The following is a 20,237-nucleotide window of genomic DNA, read 5'->3' on the forward strand; positions in this document are numbered from 1 at the left end:
CAGATGTTCAACGTTCAGTTCCGCATACTGACATAGTGGAATATTCTGTGTCTGAGTCTCGGAAAAGAGAAAAATTACCCTTGTTCCCGAGGCATGCATAGACTAGAGAGGCAGGCAGAGGCTGTGTCAGTGTGTGCAGTGATAAAGTTGAAAAACAGATGTTTTTGAAAGAAAAATAAAAAATACATCACAGAGAAAATAAATTTACTAATTTAGTGAAATTGAGATGCTTATATTTAATAATTGATATTCCAGTTTTGATGTTTGCGTGTTACTGTTAGGTTTGGGAATCAATGTGATCCTATTTAACTTCCAAGTATTTATTTTTTCAGAAAGCTTTGAGTATGACGGTGCTCACTGCTTGTTTGAACTGAAGGTGAAGAAAGCTGAGATGGACAGTGACCTTAACACCGCCACCGATGCCAGTAACGCAGACTGTCGTTCCGTCCCGGCGAGGTGAAGATGAACAGGTATGGCTCGATAGCAATGAGTGTCTCATTCAGAGTCATTGATAGTGACAGCGTCTTTTTGTTCTGTGACTTTGGCTTATTTTGTGTTTTATTCTTTTAGTTATAACCAGATGTGTCAAACAAATTCAGCTGATCTCTTTTACTGTTTTAGTGAAACAAATGTATTGTTTCCAGCCAAGGGAAAAAAAGGGTGGGGGCTGTTGGTCGATGTTATTTTTAAATTTTTAAATTTTTATTTTATTTTAATAGTTTTATTGATGTTTGTTTTTAATTAACACAGGCATCTCATTGATGAGAAAGTGTGAACTGTGTCCGCGGGATGCCAGAGAAGAGTAACTTTTCAACCAAAGTCTGCTTAAAATTTAACCTTTTTGATGAATACTTTTGAATGAATACAAAAAGTTCTAGTGTTTGGAGGAAAACATAAGGTCAGTTTAACTTTAAACAAGGATTTTTAGTGTGTGTTTGTTCTTCTGTCTAAAAAAAAAAAGAAATCTGCTTGAAGTAAATACACACAAAAATGTTCATCTCTAACTGCTGAGTCCCTACATCTTTTTACCCCATCAAATGCCACTCTGTATGCCCCTTTAAAAATGATTGCAGTATATATATATATAATATATATATATAAATATATATTCCTCATCTTCTCATGAATCCAAAAATATAGAGATGTCACGTTTACTTTGAACATTTGCTCAGATTGGTTTTTAGTGCTGATCGTTTCTTTTCAGGCCGACAGATTGTCTAAAATATGTATTGCTTCATGTACATGACTTTTTGTTCTTCTTTTCTTCTATTCAGCGGACACAAGACTACGAGCAGAGCAGAGCGGCAAGATGAACATCAGTTCTTGCTGCTGGAGAAGATTCTACAGGAGCAGATGGACCTGATGCGACTAATTTAGTAATTGGTCGCCAAAGAATCATGGTGGAGCCAGAGCCTTTGCTACTGTTCGATGGAGTCATCTTTTTACTGTTGAGTGTGGAAGATGTTGAAGGCACATGATGGATCTGTCGAAGGAGTGATCAGTGGTACTGGTAGGTGGCTTTGAATGCTATTGTTAAAGCAGACCAGTCATGCCTGTGCTATTTTCCCCAGAGAACTGTAGCAAGATCTTGTGAGTGTGACATGTTATTGCAGACGCTCTTTAGACTTTAAATGTTACCTTGAGTGTGTGCTTTTTGGAGGATGCCAGATGGCATCACGGTTCACGGGTGTATCTTAACTGTTCATCAGTTCTCAGTCATGACCAGTTTCCCATTATCCTGGGAATTCATGCAAGGTTTATGCGTATTGGTCACATTTGTGAATTTAACCAACACATCTTTATGATAAAACTATGCTTATGGGGACGCACAATGATGGGCCTCTTTTTCTCATGTGGGGTGCGGAAAATGCATGCACCACTTTGTTTTCTGTGATCATTGCATCTGTGAGAAATAATGCAAATATTGCTCTGTGGCCAGAGCTGCCATCTGCTAGGTTTTCAGGGATGTAACAGAAATTGCTACGCTGTTTCCTCAAGTTCAAAATTGCAAGTGCTACACTCAAGCAAACAATCACAAACATGCAACAGTGCCTTCTTGTGAGTTCTGATTCTCACTTCGTGTAGGCATCGGATTATGGGTCAGAAAAAAATTGTCCACACTGAATAGTATCACGGTCGACGCTCTCTTCTAACTATGTTTGTGCTTTCCAAATGAAGATTTGTGAGATAGTATTGAATGATTGATGCAGGTCACCTGAGGTGTGTGATCACATTTTATGACAATGCTACACTCAATTACCATTTGCTCTTGGTTTAAACAGTGTTTTATTAAATCAAACATGGTACAACAATACAACGATAAACAATAGGGACACGAACTCAAGCGAACGCTTATATTATGCGCCCTACGTAGTTACAAATTAACAAACATATGATGTCGGACAAACATTACTTTTAAACTATGGAACTATCTAGGTCAACAACATAGTTGACGCAAACAAAAAAGAACAGGAAAGAGCTAGCAGGAGGAAGAGGGGAGGGTGGAGGTGGGACGAAAGAATGGTAGTTACATATGAAAGATGAAGGTGGTTAGCGCATACAAAAAGAATATACATAGTACATTGTAAACTGTAATCCAGTGGCAAATAAGCAGTGGTTCGCTGAATATATAATTGAAAAATGTATATAAAATAAAGGTTGTTGGCATGGATATGCGTACTGAGTCAAATTAACAAAAACGACCAGATTTACAGATAAACAATTGGACACTTTCCAGTTTCCAGACTTTTACGATTTAATCTGTATTTATAATATCTTAAACAATTAATTAAGAGGGTGACCTTTTTTACGATGCTTCTCACTTGGAAGTCCCATTTACAATTATTCTGCAAAATTACGCCAAGATGTTTATGTTGGTTCACGTTTTCCAAAACAATATTATTAAACATGATTGGTTCGGTTGGTATATTATCACGTTTTATGTCTAACAATTCCGTTTTTGCTTCGTTAAATTTAACTTTCCACTGTTTTGCCCAGGTGCTAATTTTATTTAGGTCTGCGTTCAAAGTCTGCGCTCGTCTAATTGGATCTTCTAGGGACATGGACATGCTCGTGTCATCAGCAAACAACTTTATAACAGATTCAGTATCATTTATAATGTCATTAATATATATCAGGAATAACAATAACATTTGCTCTTCTGAAAACTTGTTTTTTAAAGCAAGTGCAATTATTGATTTTTTGTTCCAGGTGACAGTATGTTGCTTCCAGATTGAATTGTTTGTATGTGAAGAAGAGCTGTCTGAATATTTGATTTTTAGATTGTTTGTTTCAGATCCATGACCATGAGCTCGGTGTGGTTGGTGGACATGAACTAAAGACGACTACTGATGCTGTGATGACGAAGGTGTTCCATAGGCTACACGGTTGCTGACAGGGGGCTCTGGGGGAGGGCAGGGAAAGAGACCATGGTGTACGCTGCGACTAAAAGCCATCAACAGTGAGTTGTTTTTCATAATTTGTAAAATCATCCTGGTCCTTTTAGGAAGAAGATAAAATCCATGTCTACAAAACAGCAAATTATTTCTGTCTCAAATTTTGTTCTTTGGAATCAATTTTAAATTTGCCATGTTTCACATGTGAATGATAGTTGTCAAAGCTTTTACACTTCACATTAAATTGCTAGAAGCCAAGTTCCTGAGCTCATTTGTCAGTGTCATGGATTTTCGACTACATACGAAATAAGGATGTTAGCAAACGGTACGATGTCGTCACACATGCGTCTGCACGTCACAGTACATATATTATGAATTTCCGAAGGCCCCCAAAGAAAAAGTCATTGTAAAGGTAACTTTAAAACAAATATTAGGGTAGGTATTTTTTTTATTTCTCTTCTACAAGGATTACAATGTGTTGTAATTTCCTCACTCAAGTATAGTTGGTGTATTGTAAAAGCGTATGGTGTGTATGCAAGTTTGTGTGTCTGTATGATTTTTAGCAAGTTTACAGGCGTCAAGAAATAAACTTTAGACTTTCCTCAAATCAGTGATAGTTGTTTGATGATCTAAGTTCATGTTATTTTTTTTGTCATGCAAAGGCTGTTCCGTGAAGCTGTACGGGTGCCACAGGTCAAGACCTTGAAGACGGCCGTTCAAGACTGGTTTTTGGAGGCCTGTGATAAAAGAAAGAGACAAGAGGCCATGGAAGAGCCTTCATGATTTGGTTTACAGTAATTGAACTTTGTAATCTCTGTAGGCTTATTTACAATGCTAGTTGCAAAAATTTGATGAATGCAAGATTTGACTCGCCTGAGAAATTGCTAGTGAGTAATTGCATTTCACAGTTCAGGTCTGTGTGGCTGATGGGTAATGTACAGAAGAATCTGGGGTTTTGTTGGACATTATTTAAGCTAAGCTTTAAACTTCACACTCTTCTACAGATGATGTTCAGACATAATGTACCCTTTTAGGTTGTGTCAGAACGACAGAAGACTAAACTGGAAGTGCTCAACTACCATTACTATCAGTGGAGACGCATGGATGCATTTGAACTTTTCTTGTGGGTATCCCGTACTAAAAATATAGAATACATGATTCTGGGAAAGCTGTTCAATGGCACTTACACACTATATTCGATTTTTAATACACGACTCAAACCTTCAGGATAAATCAAAATGAATAAAATACAAGCATAAAGAGTTCAGAAAAGAAGAAAACAAAAAGTGAACAAATAGAGAGAAAAGGTTTTAACAATTCCTTGCCATTTATGGGAGTCGAACCCAAGACCGCCAGGACGGCTAGTGTACTACCACTGAGCCAACCAAGCACACAATTCCCACGCATGAACATAGGCAGTTGAACTGCAAACATTCATTACACTTGGGTTCTTGAGAGTGTGTCGACTCGTCGGTTTCAGACTTTCTCCGTTTGTATTTGGGTTTTGTAAGTTTTCTTAATCTCACAATTATTTGTGGTTGCGGCGATACCCATAGGGCATTTGAGGACTGGGTGGCCGAGTGGTAACGCACTTGCGCTCGGAAGCGAGAGGTTGCGAGTTCAACCCTGGGTCAGGGCGTTAGCAATTTTCTCCCCCCTTTCCTAACCTAGGTGGTGGGTTCAAGTCCTAGTCTTGCGGATGAGACGAAAAACCGAGGTCCCTTCGTGTACACTACATTGGGGTGTGCACGTTAAAGATCCCACGATTGACAAAAGGGTCTTTCCTGGCAAAATTGTATGGGCATAGATAAAAATGTCCACCAAAATACCCGTGTGACTTGGAATAATAGGCCGTGAAAAGTAGGATAGGCGCCGAAATGGCTGCGATCTGCTGGCCGATGTGAATGCGTGATGTATTGTGTAACAAAATTCCATCTCACACGGCATAAATAAATCCCTGCGCCTTGAATATGTGCGCGATATAAATTGCATAACATAAAAATTAAAAAAAATTAAAAAAATCCCTGCGCTTACAACTGTACCCAAGGAATACGCGCGATATAAGCCTCATATTGATTGATTGATTGATTTGACAAAGGCTGATGTTACTAAAAAATAGAATTGGTAATTCTGGGAAATAGTCCGCTGGAAGTACTCAATAATCATGCAACCTTTTGATTATTTTGATTCATTAGATAATCCAAAACGTTTGGAATGAAGAAAATACAAGAATGACAAATTACGAATTTGTTTTTTTAAAGTAATGGAGAAAAAAATGCAGCGGAAGAGGGTCAAACCCGTGAACAACTATGTAAGAAAAAGCGATCAGGCGCTTTACCAACTGAGCTAATGTATCTCACGGTTGATTTTAACTTCAAATATTACACTACAGTTCTTGAGCGTGGGTATCAGTATTGACTCGACTCAAGTGTCCAAGTCTCTCCGTTCACATTAGTGTACTGTACATTTTCTTTATCTCACTGTTTGAGTTAAGTTATTAACTGACCCTATTCTCTTGTTCACTTTGTATAAGAATAACAAGTCGCGTAAGGCGAAAATACAATATTTAGTCAAGTAGCTGTCGAACTCACAGAATGAAACTGAACGCAATGCCATTTTTCAGCAAGACCGTATACTCGTAGCATCGTCAGTCCACCGCTCATGGCAAAGGCAGTGAAATTGACAAGAAGAGCGGGGTAGTAGTTACGCTAAGAAGGATAGCACGCTTTTCTGTACCTCTCTTCGTTTTAACTTTCTGAGCGTGTTTTTAATCCAAACATATCATATCTATATGTTTTTGGAATCAGGAACCGACAAGGAATAAGATGAAAGTGTTTTTAAATTGATTTCGACAATTTAATTTTGATAATAATTTTTATATATTTAATTTTGAGAGCTTGTTTTTAATCCGAATATAACATATTTATATGTTTGTGGAATCAGCAAATGATGGAGAATAAGATAAACGTAAATTTGGATCGTTTTATAAAAGAAATATTTTTTTTACAATTTTCAGATTTTTAATGACCAAAGTCATTAATTAATTTTTAAGCCACCAAGCTGAAATGCAATACCGAAGTCCGGGCTTCGTCGAAAATTACTTGACCAACATTTCAACCAATTTGGTTGAAAAATGAGGGCGTGACAGTGCCGCCTCAACTTTCACGAAAAGCCGGATATGACGTCATCAAAGACATTTATCAAAAAAATGAAAAAAACGTCTGGGGATATAAATCCCAGAAACTCTCATGTCAAATTTCATAAAGATCGGTCTAGTAGTTTGGTCTGAATCGCTCTACACGCACGCACGCACACACACACACACATACACACACACATACACACACACATACACCACGACCCTCGTTTCGATTCCCCCTCGATGTTAAAATATTTAGTCAAAACTTGACTAAATATAAAAAGCAGTATCAAGTAGCGTTAACTTCAAGTGTGACCGACATTATGTTGTTGTCTGGCTCCAAAATGCATTGACCAATCGCCGAAAGGCGCTGACGCCATTGCATGAAAGGAAGCAAGCCATTAAAAATGGGCGTCGACAGAGCCAATGAAGGGGGATACCAACTTGCAGTTCTCATTCACTTGTGGTTGTGTTCAGTTGTAGTAAATGTTTACTGAGCCTGAATTTGCTGTGCAGAGGATGTTACATGTAAAACACGCCTGTGTTGCACAAAATTGGAAAATTTGCCTTTGACAAGTGATTTTCATCAGTGCACTTATATTAGATTTTTTCATGTGTACAATTTGTGTGCTATTTGATGGTTTAAAAAAAAGTAAGCTTATGCTGCAACAAAAATTAATGGTAAAACCCCCAAAATCAGCAACAGAAAAAAACAACAACATTCCGGTCAAAAATCCAAACTGATGTTAAGTGTTTATCTGCTTCACATCAAACATTTTTGTTTAAGTACAGCAGGGGTTATGTTTCTGATATATTTATTACACATGAGCAAAAGCTTTTTTTCACACTGGCCTTCTACGGGTGCAATTCAGTCTGCACTGCATGTGCTGGACTGCTTTTTATCAGTTTTGTTCTAGTTATCCTTTCTTTTGGTCATCTTGAAGCCTATTTGATAATGTTGAAAACTGAAGCTTTATTTTTTGTATTGGTATTTTCCAGGTTGACTGAGTTGCTTGTTCATGCTTAAATATGTGCCTAAGGTTCACAGCCATATGTCAGGGTCAAATGTCCTTCTTTTTTATACAGTATATTTTTTTTCAATTATTGGAAAGTTCGTTTGGGTTAATATTATTTTTGATCTTTGTTTTCATTAATAAAATGTTGTGGACTGCAAATTATTTTGTTTGTTTAAGTAAGAGACTGTGCTCTTCGAATGCATTACAATTATTGTGGGATGTGCGTAAAGTGATCGTGTCGTCTGCGTGAGAATGTGTAATTTGTAAAGCAATTTTGTGGCCTGCGTGAGACTTCGTAAAGTGGAGGTGTCGACTGCGTGAGATTGCGTAAAGTAGTTGTGAGAGTGCGTAAAGTAGTCGTGTCAACTTCGTGGGAGTGCGTAAAACAATTGTGACATCTGCGTGGAGAGTGCGTAAAGCAATTGTAACATCTGCGTGGAGAGTGCGTAAAGTAGTTGTGTCACCTGCGTGAGTGCGTAAAGCAATCGTGACGTCTGCGTGAGAGCGCATACTTAGTCTTCATGTTGCATAAGTGTGCGCTGGGGGCGCGTATGGTCTTCGTTATCTGAGGGAAAACGAATTCGTCACGCACTGATTTCGATTTGCAAAAACGTGCGCGTATCGAGTGCGTCTTTCGCAGTTGGAACGCATTATTTGGCGACTGCGAGACGCATTCGCTGCGCATAATTTTGCTGGCTGGGAATCGACAAGGTGATTTGCAGAAAGACTTCATGTTGTCTGTTTTATATTACTAGTATTACCCGCTTTTAACACAAACACATGATTCATAAGTGCCGCGTGTTAGTCAGGTAACATATCAGTTTTAAGCTGCAAGAGTTACAAGAAAATTACTCTCTCTTTCTGTCTCTCTCCCTCTCTCTCACCCTCTCTCTCTCTCTCTCTCTCTCTCTCTCTCTCACCCTCTCTCTCTCTCTCTCTCTCTCTCCCCCCTCTCTCTATATCTCTCTCTCTCTCTCTCTCTCTCTCTCTCTCTCTCTCTCTCTCTCTCTCTCTCTCTCTCTCTCTCTCTCTCTCATAACTCGTGTCCCGCCACCATGGTTTCCCTCTTTGATCAATGGTTGGACACAAGGAACGAGTTTCGTGGTGTCGTTTTTGTAGATTGTGCCAAAGCTTTTGATGTAATTGACCGCATGTTGCATTTGAGAAAATTAACATTATACTCACGCGGTATTTATACAGTCAAATTTCATCAGGTAATTTCTGCGTGACAGACAACAAACAAGGACTTAGGCTATATCTACTTATCATAATTATTGTACAGTACAACAGTTACAGACCCATCTCACTCACCCCCCATTTAGGGAAAATCTACGAAAGTATTATCAAAAACAGGTTGGAGTACTTCCTTGATAAAAATAACATTATTCCGCCTTGCCAGGCAGGTTTTCGCAAAGGACGCTCCTGCACAGACCATGTGGTACGGCTGGTGGAGAAAATTAAAAACACTTTAACAAGTAAAAACAAAACTCTATCAACTACCTTTTTCGACGTAAAGAAGGCCTACGATACCGTATGGCACGCCCGCCTACTTGTTAAAATCCAGCGGCTAGGAATCACAGGCCACACCTACAACTTTGTTAAAGATTTCATTACAGGCAGATCTATGCAGGTTAAAGTGGGCGACGCTCTCTCTTACTCACACCCTTTAGAAATGAGGGTACCCCAGGGCAGTATAATTGCTCCGATTCTCTTCAGTGTCATGCTCCATGACATAGACCTAGTAGACGTGAAAGGCGCAACCGTCTTACTGTATGCAGACGATATGGTCATCATTGACACACATAAACCTAACATTTATAACAAAGCAGAACCCAAAATGAACCCTTTTTCAAACCAAGGTAAATAACCTGATAGATTACATGTACCTAAACCTTTCTGCAGAGAAAACAGTTTTCATGGTTGTATCCAGACAGAAAGTACTATTAGACAACTGTCGCCTTACAGTGGGTGACATAAAATTAAAACCAAGTAAAACCGTAAAATTCTTAGGGGTCGTTATTCACAGAAACCTGCTCTGGGGCCCCCACATAAACCACCTAGTAGAAAAAGCAAACAAGGTAATTAGTGTGATAAATTTTTTACGAGCGGAACCATGGGCTAGGGGACAGAAGTTTTTAATAGATATAGTTAAAACACTTGTCCGATCACGCCTCACATACGGCCAGGAAGCCTTTTTAGACTACCCGGCGTAGAACTCTATCGTTCAAGCTGGTTATACAGAGAAGAGTACCATGTGAACTTTGCAGAACCTGGTACCTAACTACTAAAAGAATAGAATTCATCAATGTTCACGCACTAACAGCTGCGCATACGCTAGTACTGATTTTATTAATGAATTAATTTAGCAAAGAAGCAGTTATCTCCCTGCCGAAGCCACGATTATTCCCCATGGAAAATCGTCCACAGTGAAAAGCTTTTTAACCAATGAGAATTTAGCTGTGTTTGTTTCCGTGGGACATATCATCATGGCAGCGAACTGCACCATAATTTTCAGAATGTAGACACTGACGAAAAACTGACCCCATTTTCAAGTGTTTCGTGGGCAAAAGCTTTGACATGTGCATCTGAGTGGATTAACCTTGAGCGTGAAGAACAGGCTGTCTGCCAAAAAATTGACGGAACGAGTCGCAAATGGACAAACAGCTGAAACGAGTACCTATCATCGTGTCGTCTGCTACCAGCGTCTGACATGTATTGTTCGACTCCAGCGAGCGAAGAAACACTATGTACAGCGAATTGACACTTCCAGTGATGCTGTTGTTGTCACTCCTTCAGATCCACAGTGTGTGTCAAGCCAAGCGTAAGAAAGCGAAATGCAACAGTGTGTTGATCCCAGACATCTGCCTTCATGCGTATGTTACACTACTAGTTTTTCTATGATAGTGGTGGTCCAGTGAACGATACCTTCCGCCTGTGGTTACACATAAAAGGAAAGGGCCTGAACCTTCTGATCAACCCGTGGATACTTGTGCTGACATATGTCGAGATGTGTTGGTGAGTAAAAACCTGCTTGAATTTCATTTGAAATAGCTGTGTGTATATTTCTGAGCAAATTATGTTTGATATTGATAATCTTCTAATTAACACTTCATAGCATCACAACAGTTTATGATTGATATAGCAGAGGTACAATAAGGTGCAGATGCAACATGTTATTGTTTATACAGGGGCCTATGTGATTGATATATCATTTTTCTTGTATTGGTTACAGCTAAGGCCTAAAAATAATAAAGGTGTGGTTACGGTAACCCGACCTACACTATTTTTAGGGGCCGGCCCTATAACTTTTTATTACATTTGTCCAAAAAAACACAAGAAAACGAGTGCAGAAAACGCAATGAAAGCGAAAGCGCTCGAGTCGCACACTTATTTCCCTGTCAAGTAGGTTTAATTTGTACACATTAGAAAAAAAAGTTTAAAAAAAAGTGATTGCCTACCTTCCTATCCTATTTTTCTTGGCTATGTTACCGTAACCACACCTATTTTTTTTGTTGGCCTAATGAGTTGTTATGATAGTAAACTGCTTTTCAATGGGTTAAATTCAGAGTATGAAATGCAACTATCCAGTTGTTTTACTGCAAGAAAGATCACCTACTTTGGTAATTTTGAATTCTGACTGTAGGTACTAAGGTTGTCATTAATATTATGACAGAAATTTATGTTAGGATACACAATAACACTGCAGTACATGCATGCAGACATTGACAAACTAGTGCTTGGGCACACACATGTTCTGTTCTGTTTACATATGTCATTGTTTTTGTATAGATCTGAGTTTTAACTGCACAAATGTTTATTGTACACACATTGAAACACATTGTACACACCCCCTATGGTGATGTTATACATTTCAACCATTTATGTATCTGATTATTTCTCCTGCAGTTCCTCCCCTTGGCACTTGACCTATACTAGCCTTCTTTACAAAGCTTCCTCAGCTGCATCTACAGACCTTACACAATTGGACTGGATTCAATGCTGCAGATTCCGCCAATGTCGAAAGTAGGTTTGATGAATTGTGTTCCATACAAAATAGGATTATATACTAACAGTAACAGTGTAACGAATACATTGGAATTGGTTTCCACTAACATTTTCTAACACCCTGTCACTTTTTTTTTTAAAGTTGAAAGGAAGTGAGGACATTTTATTTCTTGTAAGTGTATGCAGTGGAACCCCCAAAGTTAAGACCTCCTCCATTTAAGACCTTGCCTTTTCAGATTTTCTGTTCATAACTTCTCTAAATTTACCCCCGATTTAAGATTCTCCTTTTTAAGACCTGGTTTTCTCAGATTTTTGGAGGTCATAAATGTGGGTTCCACTGTACATGTATAAACCTAACATGTTTTTTGTAACTAACCACTTTAGTGGAAATGTAACTTCTTTTTTTTTAAACACTGGGACCATAAACTGTTTCTTTTATCTTTGTTCTTAGCACAGGCACAGTGACACAAAATATACTTTCATTATTATTATTTTTCAAGCAGCCAAAATGTGGGGTTTTTTAAAGCAAAAATGTATTTACACTTTCTCACACAAACTTTTCGTTGTTTATTCTGCTTCAAGCATTTGATTGTTTTCTCGGCTTGCACGTTTTCCTATGTAATATGTTGTACAGTCTGGGTACCTGTTTAACAAAATAACTGAAAAGAAACATGTATACACCTAAAATGTTTTTTTTGGGTTTTTTTACCCTTCCACTTTATTGGACATGTCTGTTTGTGGGTTTTTTAAACACTGGATCCTTAAAGGTGTTTCTTTTATCTTTGTTCCTAGCACAGGCACACAAATAAAATGTTATACTTTTTTTTTAAACACAAGCAACCAAAATGTGTTATTAGTTTAAACAAACATTCATTTACACGTACTCACACAAACAAACTTGTCGTTCTTGTTATCTACTTCAAGCACAATTATGCTCTTTTACCCCGCTTGTACGTTTTCCTTTGTCTGTTGTTCAGGTTCCATACCTGCCTATGATAGTCAGGAGTCAAACAGACACATCGAGGGTTCTTGCCATACATTCAAGTTTCAAGGGAACTGGAACTGCAACACATTGTCCTCGTTTTTGACCAGGCCATTTTTGCAAAAGCACAGGTCATCAGGTGGGAAGACCCAGTCTTCAAGGAGACCCTGATTCATTCCTGACTTTGAACATGCAGTGTACAAAAACTTTGCTGATCATGTGTACATTTTTCATTTCAAGATCCTATGTGAGCTGAGCGTGCATAGAACAGAAACTTTGTAGGTGTGTGCATCTTCCCCATATTCCGATGAGTGCTGAGAAACTTTGCGGTACATATCACGCTTTGTCCTTGTGTCAACTGTTCCGCCGCGCCTTTGCTTAAACTTGCGGATAATGCAATTATCTTCATTCGCCAGTATTTGATGGTAGGTTCTATTAATATTCCCTTGAAAGTCAATCATATAGTTTAAAGAGTTTTAAGTGTGTTTTGTACAGTTTGCAGCATGATATCAGGGATGTTCCTACAAATTCATACATGTATACAAGACAAATGTCCTCTAGCTCTTCAACATCAATAGGACATTTGAACGCTTTTAGAAACGTCAATGGACATCATAATTTTGTGCAAAACACATTCCATAGAATGGCTTCAAAATCATACGCTCAAGGAAAAGCTTAATATTTTCACACACTCACACACTCACACACGCACACACACACAGTCATATACAAAGAATATTTGTGCTTAGATTGTTTTATAATCTAGTTTGAAACATGTTCAGCTTTATTTGATCTTTGGCAGGCTCTAGGTTTTTTGTGTGTGGCATATTTCAGTGAGCTTCGTCAAAGTGTAATACGTAAGAGCGCTGAAGTTTTGTATAGAAAGGAAAAGTTAACGAATATTGCGCTGTTTGAAGGAATGGAGTTCTTTTCGCCAAAAGATTTCCAGTGATTAACTAAGTTGTGAAGGGCAGTTGACCGTTCTACCTGGGGAGGGGTTGCATTATGTTGGTGGTATATATACATATATATATCATCCAATTTCAGTAAAACTTCGGTCACAAATTAAATCATACATTCAATAATAAGGAACAATAAACATAGTGTGCAGAAATTGTTTTTTTGATGTATGGCACACAGCTCCACAGTGTGGTTGTTTTTTTGCAACATGCCAACATTCTTCTTCTTCTTCTTCTCTCCGTTTGGGATCGGGTTTATTTTTATAATACTTCAAAAAACATCACAGGAAAACACAAACTTTTTAACGCGTCAAAATGAGAATGTCAAAATTGACACATCAACTGTGTAGAAATACGATATTGGAACTAATTACGACAACAAATTCAAAATGTTTAACAATATTTAGGCATTTCTATATTAAAATAACACATTATGGAATGGAAAATAGAGTTTTTGTCAAAATCCCAGGTAGTACTGCCACTTTATAGTTGATTAAAAAAAAATATATTTTTTACATATTTTTTTTTGTTTTTTTAATTTTAATTATTATTTTGTTTTTGTTTTTGGAAATAAACTTCTTGAGGTGTGACTCTAAACACATGCAGACGGTAGAAAAAAAACAGCTTTAAAATGTGAAAAAGTCCAAATAGCTATTTCTTTAATTTAATTCGGCGGCTAAACGGCTCAAGCGATTTCAAAATCCTTTTAAGACAGTATCATGCTATTGAAGGGGTACACTAAAAAAAAAATTGGCAAAACAATATCTGGCCCCTGACGGCAAGCAGCTTGATTTCCCCAAAATGTTTCACGAGAGCGGCGTCCTAACCGTAAGAGCTAGCGCCTGCGGATTTTTTGTGAACGAAGAGGGGGGGAATGTGCTTATGAAAATCAAATTTTCGAGAGCCTATAGGTCTTGTTTGTTTTTTAAATGAATTTAGTGGGGGGCGTCGGAAAAAATCTGTTTTCAAATGTAAACACAGTAGATAGAATAATAAGAAGATAGATAGATCTGTTTAACCAATAACAATGGAACTCCAAAATATTCCATAGATTTGTTTACTTAATTTTTAAAAGATAATTCGAAATATTATCATCTGATAAGTCGCCGTATAACCCGCCGTATAACCTTAAATAGGTTCCAGCGACTAAATATTCCTGATCCTGTTCCCCGGGTTTTCGAACCAAGGGCGGCAACTGTGCAACCATAGACATGTACGTCATCATGATCTCCCCTAATTATGCGTTATTCATCGTCAATGATTTGACCGTTATTTTGGCTGTCTTAGTGAAATGGTAAGATATATCTCTATGTTTTTTACATGTAAGTGTTCGGAAAAAATACAGTTATAGCAGTTATGTACAAAAATAAGCAGCATATGCTCTTTTCGCCAAAGTAAAGTCCTTTTTTCTTTTGGTTTCTTACATGTGTCACAGCACACCGCAAGCATTTAGGCAAATAGCAAGTGAGTGGTATATATATATCATCAATTGTATAGTAGGTAACGGTGTTAATTACTTGCCATGTTCATTACACGTTTTCCATTTGTGTCATTGTTTATTGCTTGATGCCATGTATGATATTACAATATGTCTTTCAACAGTTTGTCAACAGTGTGTCCAGTTAGATTGCGTACATGCATAGTCATCGTAACTCGAATTTTGTTTTACTTCGAATTACTTGGGATGCGCCGCATCGACTTCTAGCATGCATGTCACCTGCTCCAGGCATGGTCACGCGATGGTCAGGCGCACCATATACGCATGCGCCGCGCATGAGGCACATGCACGGCGCGGCGACTAGTGGACGATCATAGTATTGACTGAGGCGCATGCACCAAAGCCGGTTCCATGAGGCGCATGCACGGCGCAGGTGTATGGTGCATGCGCGGCGCATGCGCCTCAGACAATCCACGAACCGTGCATGTGCCTCATGAAACTTTGGTGCATGCGTGGCGCACCCAAAATGTTTACTGGGCATGGCTTCACGAGAACACAGTTTTAAAGACACCCCTGACGGGCGCTGTGGCGGGGTGGTAAGACGTCGGCCTCTTAATCGGAAGGTCGAGGGTTCGAATCCCGGTCGCGGCCGCCTGGTGGGTTAAGTGTGGAGATTTTTCCGATCTCCCAGGTCAACTTATGTGCAGACCTGCCAGTGGCTTATCCCCCTTCGTGTGTACACGCAAGCACAAGACCAAGTGCGCACGGAAAAGATCCTGTAATCCATGTCAGAGTTCGGTGGGTTATAGAAACACGAAAATATCCAGCATGCTTCCTCCGAAAGCGGCGTATGGCTGCCTTAATGGCGGGGTAAAAACGGTCATACACGTAAAATTCCACTCGTGCAAAAAACACGAGTGTACGTGGGAGTTTCAGCCCACGAACGCAGAAGAAGAAGAAGAAGAAAGACACCCCGACTAGATGTAACGGTGATCTCAAAGTGTTTGTAAACAAATTAAAAATTCCACCAGAAGACCAAGAAGTCGGGATTGTTTGTGTTGATAATCATTGATCTATCAGTTTACTGTCAGTGTAGTGCGCCTTATTCATTGCCGTGGTTCGACAATATTGTGATGTGCGTGTGTTTGTATGTGTGTGTGCCGGTGTATGTGTGTATGGGGCGGGGATATAGCTCAGTTGGTAGCGCGCTGGATTTGTATTCAGTTGGCCGCTGTCAGCGTGAGTTCGATCCCAGGTTCGGCGGAAATTTATTTCACAGAGTCAACTTTGTGTGCAGACTCTCTTCGGTGTCCGAACCTCCCCCCGTGTACACTACATTGGGTGTGCACGTTAAAAATCCCACGATTGACAAAAGGGTCTTTCCTGGCAAAATTGCTTAGGCACAGTTAATAATTGTCTACCTATACCCGTGTGACTTGGAATAATAGGCCGCGAAAGGTAAATATGCGCCGAAATGGCTGCAATCTACTGGCCGTATAAAATTTCATCTCACACGGCATCACTGCAGAGCGCCTAGAACTGTACCCACGGAATATGCGCGATATAAGACTCATTGATTGATTGATTGATTGATTGATGTGCGCTTATGAATATATACATCTGTGAGGGGTTTAGGTAGAATATGTGGGTATGTGTATCAGTGAGTGGTTGATGTGGGTGTGTTTTAAAGTCTTAGGTATGACCCGGCCGGGGTTCGAACCCACGACCTCCCGATCACGGGGCGGACGCCTAACAGGTTTGCAAACTATGTGCCAGTCAGCGACAGTAAGCATAGGCAAGTGAATGTGCTTGCCACACAAGCAAGGAATTTGCAACACATCCAATTACAGTATACAGACACGGGTCAACCAGTCCTAGCAATGACCTCATAATGCCGGCATGTGGCAAGGTAGTTGTTAGATTGCCAATTTTGTCTGATGGTATTTGCCCAAAAATATACTACTGCTACAGAAAAAGACTGGTTTCGTTCCGACAATTTTTCCATTCCAAGTTTTTGGACAACGCGCGAGTAAAATGTCCTCCTTTTTGGAGCGCGAATCTATTGCTCGCCAAATAAACTGCGCCCTCCTTTTTGGAGCGCGAATCTTAAGAAATGTGATTTGATTGGCTAACTATTTTTACCAGCCAATCAATCCTTAACTGGAGCGCTCAGTTTAGGCGCCCTCACTTATTTCGCCCTCCTTAAATGAGCGCTCCGTTTGGGCCTATTTGCCCCATAACGATAAGCTGCGCCCTCAATAAATGCGCGCTCATTTTTGGAGCGCGAATCTATCGCTCGCCAATTAAACTGCGCCCTCCTTTTTGGAGCGCGAATCTTAAGAAATGTGATTTGATTGGCTAACTATTTTTACCAGCCAATCAATCCTTAACTGGAGCGCTCAGTTTAGGCGCCCTCACTTATTTCGCCCTCCGTAAATGAGCGCTCCGTTTGGGCCCATTTGCCCTTTCATAGATACCCTCCAAATGCCTGCGCCCCACAAGGGAGCGCTCCCATTGGCCGGTGCCCCACTGGGGGCCTGAGCACAGGCGACGATTATAAATAGCATAAGAAACTGGTGTACTATGAACCCCCTCTGTGTCGTGCTGCAATACCTTCGCGCCGCGGAGTAAAGCCGCACATTGATATTAAATGGAATGAATGTCTGTCCTGTGTTGTACATACTATATTCGTTTAAGGCAAGGCAACCTATGCGTACTATGCACAGATGTATATAATTTTAATCAGGAAAATTCTCTCTGGACTTTTAAAACTTTTTATCAGATGGCTCTGAAATTTTATCAACTTTTATAATAAATGTGATCGATTAAAAAACAATCAAACACCTGTTTAACTACCCTATTCCCCCGTAGTGGTCTCAGTCCAGAAAAGGTACGAACCCTTACCTAACAAGAAAGTAGTTTTTAAAAACGCAACTTTTTAACCTATTACCGACCACACCCAGTCCCCCTCCAATCCCCCTCCCCCCATTACGCCCCCCTTTTTAATATCGTATAAAAAAATCATGTCCCAATATAGGTCCCTAGTTACCTGGGAGGACGTTAAGCCCCATACTCTCTCTCTCTCTCTCTCTCTCTCTCTCTCTCTCTCTCTCTCTCTCTCTCTCTCTCTCTCTCTCTCTCTCTCTCTCTCTCTCTCTCTCTCTCTCTCTCTCTCTCTCTCTCTCTCTCTCTCTCTCTCTCTCTCTCACTTTTTGATGTTTTGAGAAAAACGCAAAAAACTTTCTTTGGTTTCTGAACAATCTGCCTATCTCATTTTAGTTATAAGTTGCAAACTGCCTATCTGGAGCGGTGACAGCTGGATAAACGTGAGATAAAGAGCTGACAGCAACATTTTCAATCAGCAAACATGTATAACAACCCACACAGAGCTTTCACATACTTTCACATTTTCAAAACAAGTCTTCCTGTATTATAAAGAAAAAGTGCTCAAGAAACGAGATCGGCAGTTTTGCTTAAGTTTCCGTGGCAATGGTTTCCGATGGTCTGAGAGTTTGTACTCTCTAACACATGATGATAAAATGTATGCATATATGTATGCATCTATGTATCTCAACAGGTTTGGGGGGATGTGTCTACCTCCCGGTCAAAATCAGCTAGCCCAGAATGACCCCCCGGTCAAAACTGACTAGGCCAGTCAGTTTTGACACCCCCCCTTCAAACTTCAAGAATAAGTACTTTAAGACATTTTAAAACGAATTAAATGTAAATGTGGACAATATTTGGTTGAAAATGATATTGAAAAAATTATTTGATAAAAAAACAACTTTAAAACAAAAATTTAAAAAAATAAGTTTTGACGTTTCCCTTCCAACTTTAAGAATAAGTACAATAGCACTTCACACGACGAAATGTATGCATATATGTATGCATCTATGTATCTCAACAGGTTTGGGAATGACCTCCCGGTCAAAATCAGCTAGCCCAGAATGACCCCCGGTCAAAACTGACTAGGCCAGTCAGTGTTGACCCCCTCTTCAAACTTCAAGAATGAGTACTTTAAGACCTTTTAAAACGATTTAAATGTAAATGTGGACAATATTTGTTGCAAAATGATATTGCAATTTTTTTTTAAATAAAGAAATCAAAAAAACTTTAACTTATTTTTCTAAAGTCCTAATGTACTTATTCTTGAAGTTTGAAGGGAAACGTCGAAACATTATTTTATTTTAGAAAAATAAGTTAAAGTTTTTTTTCGATTTCTTCATTTAAATTTTTTTTTTGCAATATCATTTTGCAACAAATATTGTCCACATTTACATTCAAATCGTTTTAAAAGGTCTTAAAGTACTCATTCTTGAAGTTTGAAGGGGGGTCAAAACTGACTGGCCTAGTCAGTTTTGACCGGGGGGTCATTCAGGCTGTTGTGATCCAAAATAGGCACTCCGAGGACACCATGTGTTAGGCCCAGTGTTATTCACTATGTACATACAGCCGTTAAGCAAAGTCATAAAGCACCACAATGTCCTGTACCACATGTTCGCAGACAACACTCAACTACAAAATCCGCACACCAAACAGAGTTTACAGAGTTAGTGCAGTCAATAGAATCATGCAGCGATTCCATCAAACAGTGGATGACAGTCAACAAGCTCAAGATGAACGATGATAAGACAGAGATCATGCCAGTTGGCAAACAATCAAACTTAAAGCTTCTTTCAGAAACATCCAGTCTTACCCTTTCTAATACCACAGTCACATTCAGCACCAAAGTAAAAAAACCTGGGTGTCCACCTTGACAGTAGCCTGTCAATGGACGCCCACATCAACTCACTCTGCAGAACCGCCTTTCTTGAAATGCGGAGGATTAGCCAAATCAGACACCTTCTTTCCCTCGACGCAACCAAGACACTGGTTTCGGCTTTTATTTTGTCGAGACTGGATTACTGCAACTCGCTCCTAGCCGGCCTCCCAGACGCCAAGCTAGACCGCCTACAGCGCATCATGAACAATGCAGCACGTCTTGTGCTGCGCAAGCGCAAGCGCGACCATGTCACCCCTCTCCTCATGACCCTTCACTGGCTACCAATCAAAGCACGCATAACATATAAAATAGCTACCATGTGTTACCGTAGCCTTCATCATATATCATCATTCATCGTTTTGCCTTGGTCACTGTTGGATCGGGTGCGAGATCCGGGAAAAAGAATAACATAAAAAACACCTCTGTGACTGTGCTCTTTTAACCTGCTTGGCGCGGTCTCGAATAGCAGCTAGCATCTGCTGAAGAGACATTAAACCCCAAAAACCAACCAACCAACCTGCTTGGCGTCGTGCCTACTGTG

General features: G+C 39.5%; 1 protein-coding gene and 1 long non-coding RNA gene across 2 annotated transcripts in view; one reads left to right on the top strand and one right to left on the bottom strand.

Moving 5' to 3' along the window:
• The window catches only part of LOC138980181 (uncharacterized), a 42,441-nt gene extending 22,590 nt beyond the window's left edge, over positions 1 to 19,851 (bottom strand). The window contains exon 1 of the mRNA XM_070353016.1: positions 19,727 to 19,851. The gene's annotated coding sequence lies outside the window, so the exon portion shown is untranslated. The remainder of the gene's footprint in view (positions 1 to 19,726) is intronic.
• LOC138980185 (uncharacterized) lies at positions 203 to 3,853 on the top strand. Its single transcript, XR_011460261.1, has 3 exons — positions 203 to 470; positions 1,275 to 1,510; positions 3,296 to 3,853. It is a non-coding gene; the product is annotated as an uncharacterized lncRNA (long non-coding RNA).
• Positions 19,852 to 20,237: the final 386 nt, after the last annotated feature.

The sequence above is a fragment of the Littorina saxatilis genome, linkage group LG11 (genome assembly GCF_037325665.1).
Source record: "Littorina saxatilis isolate snail1 linkage group LG11, US_GU_Lsax_2.0, whole genome shotgun sequence".
NCBI classification, from domain to species: Eukaryota; Metazoa; Mollusca; class Gastropoda; order Littorinimorpha; family Littorinidae; genus Littorina; species Littorina saxatilis.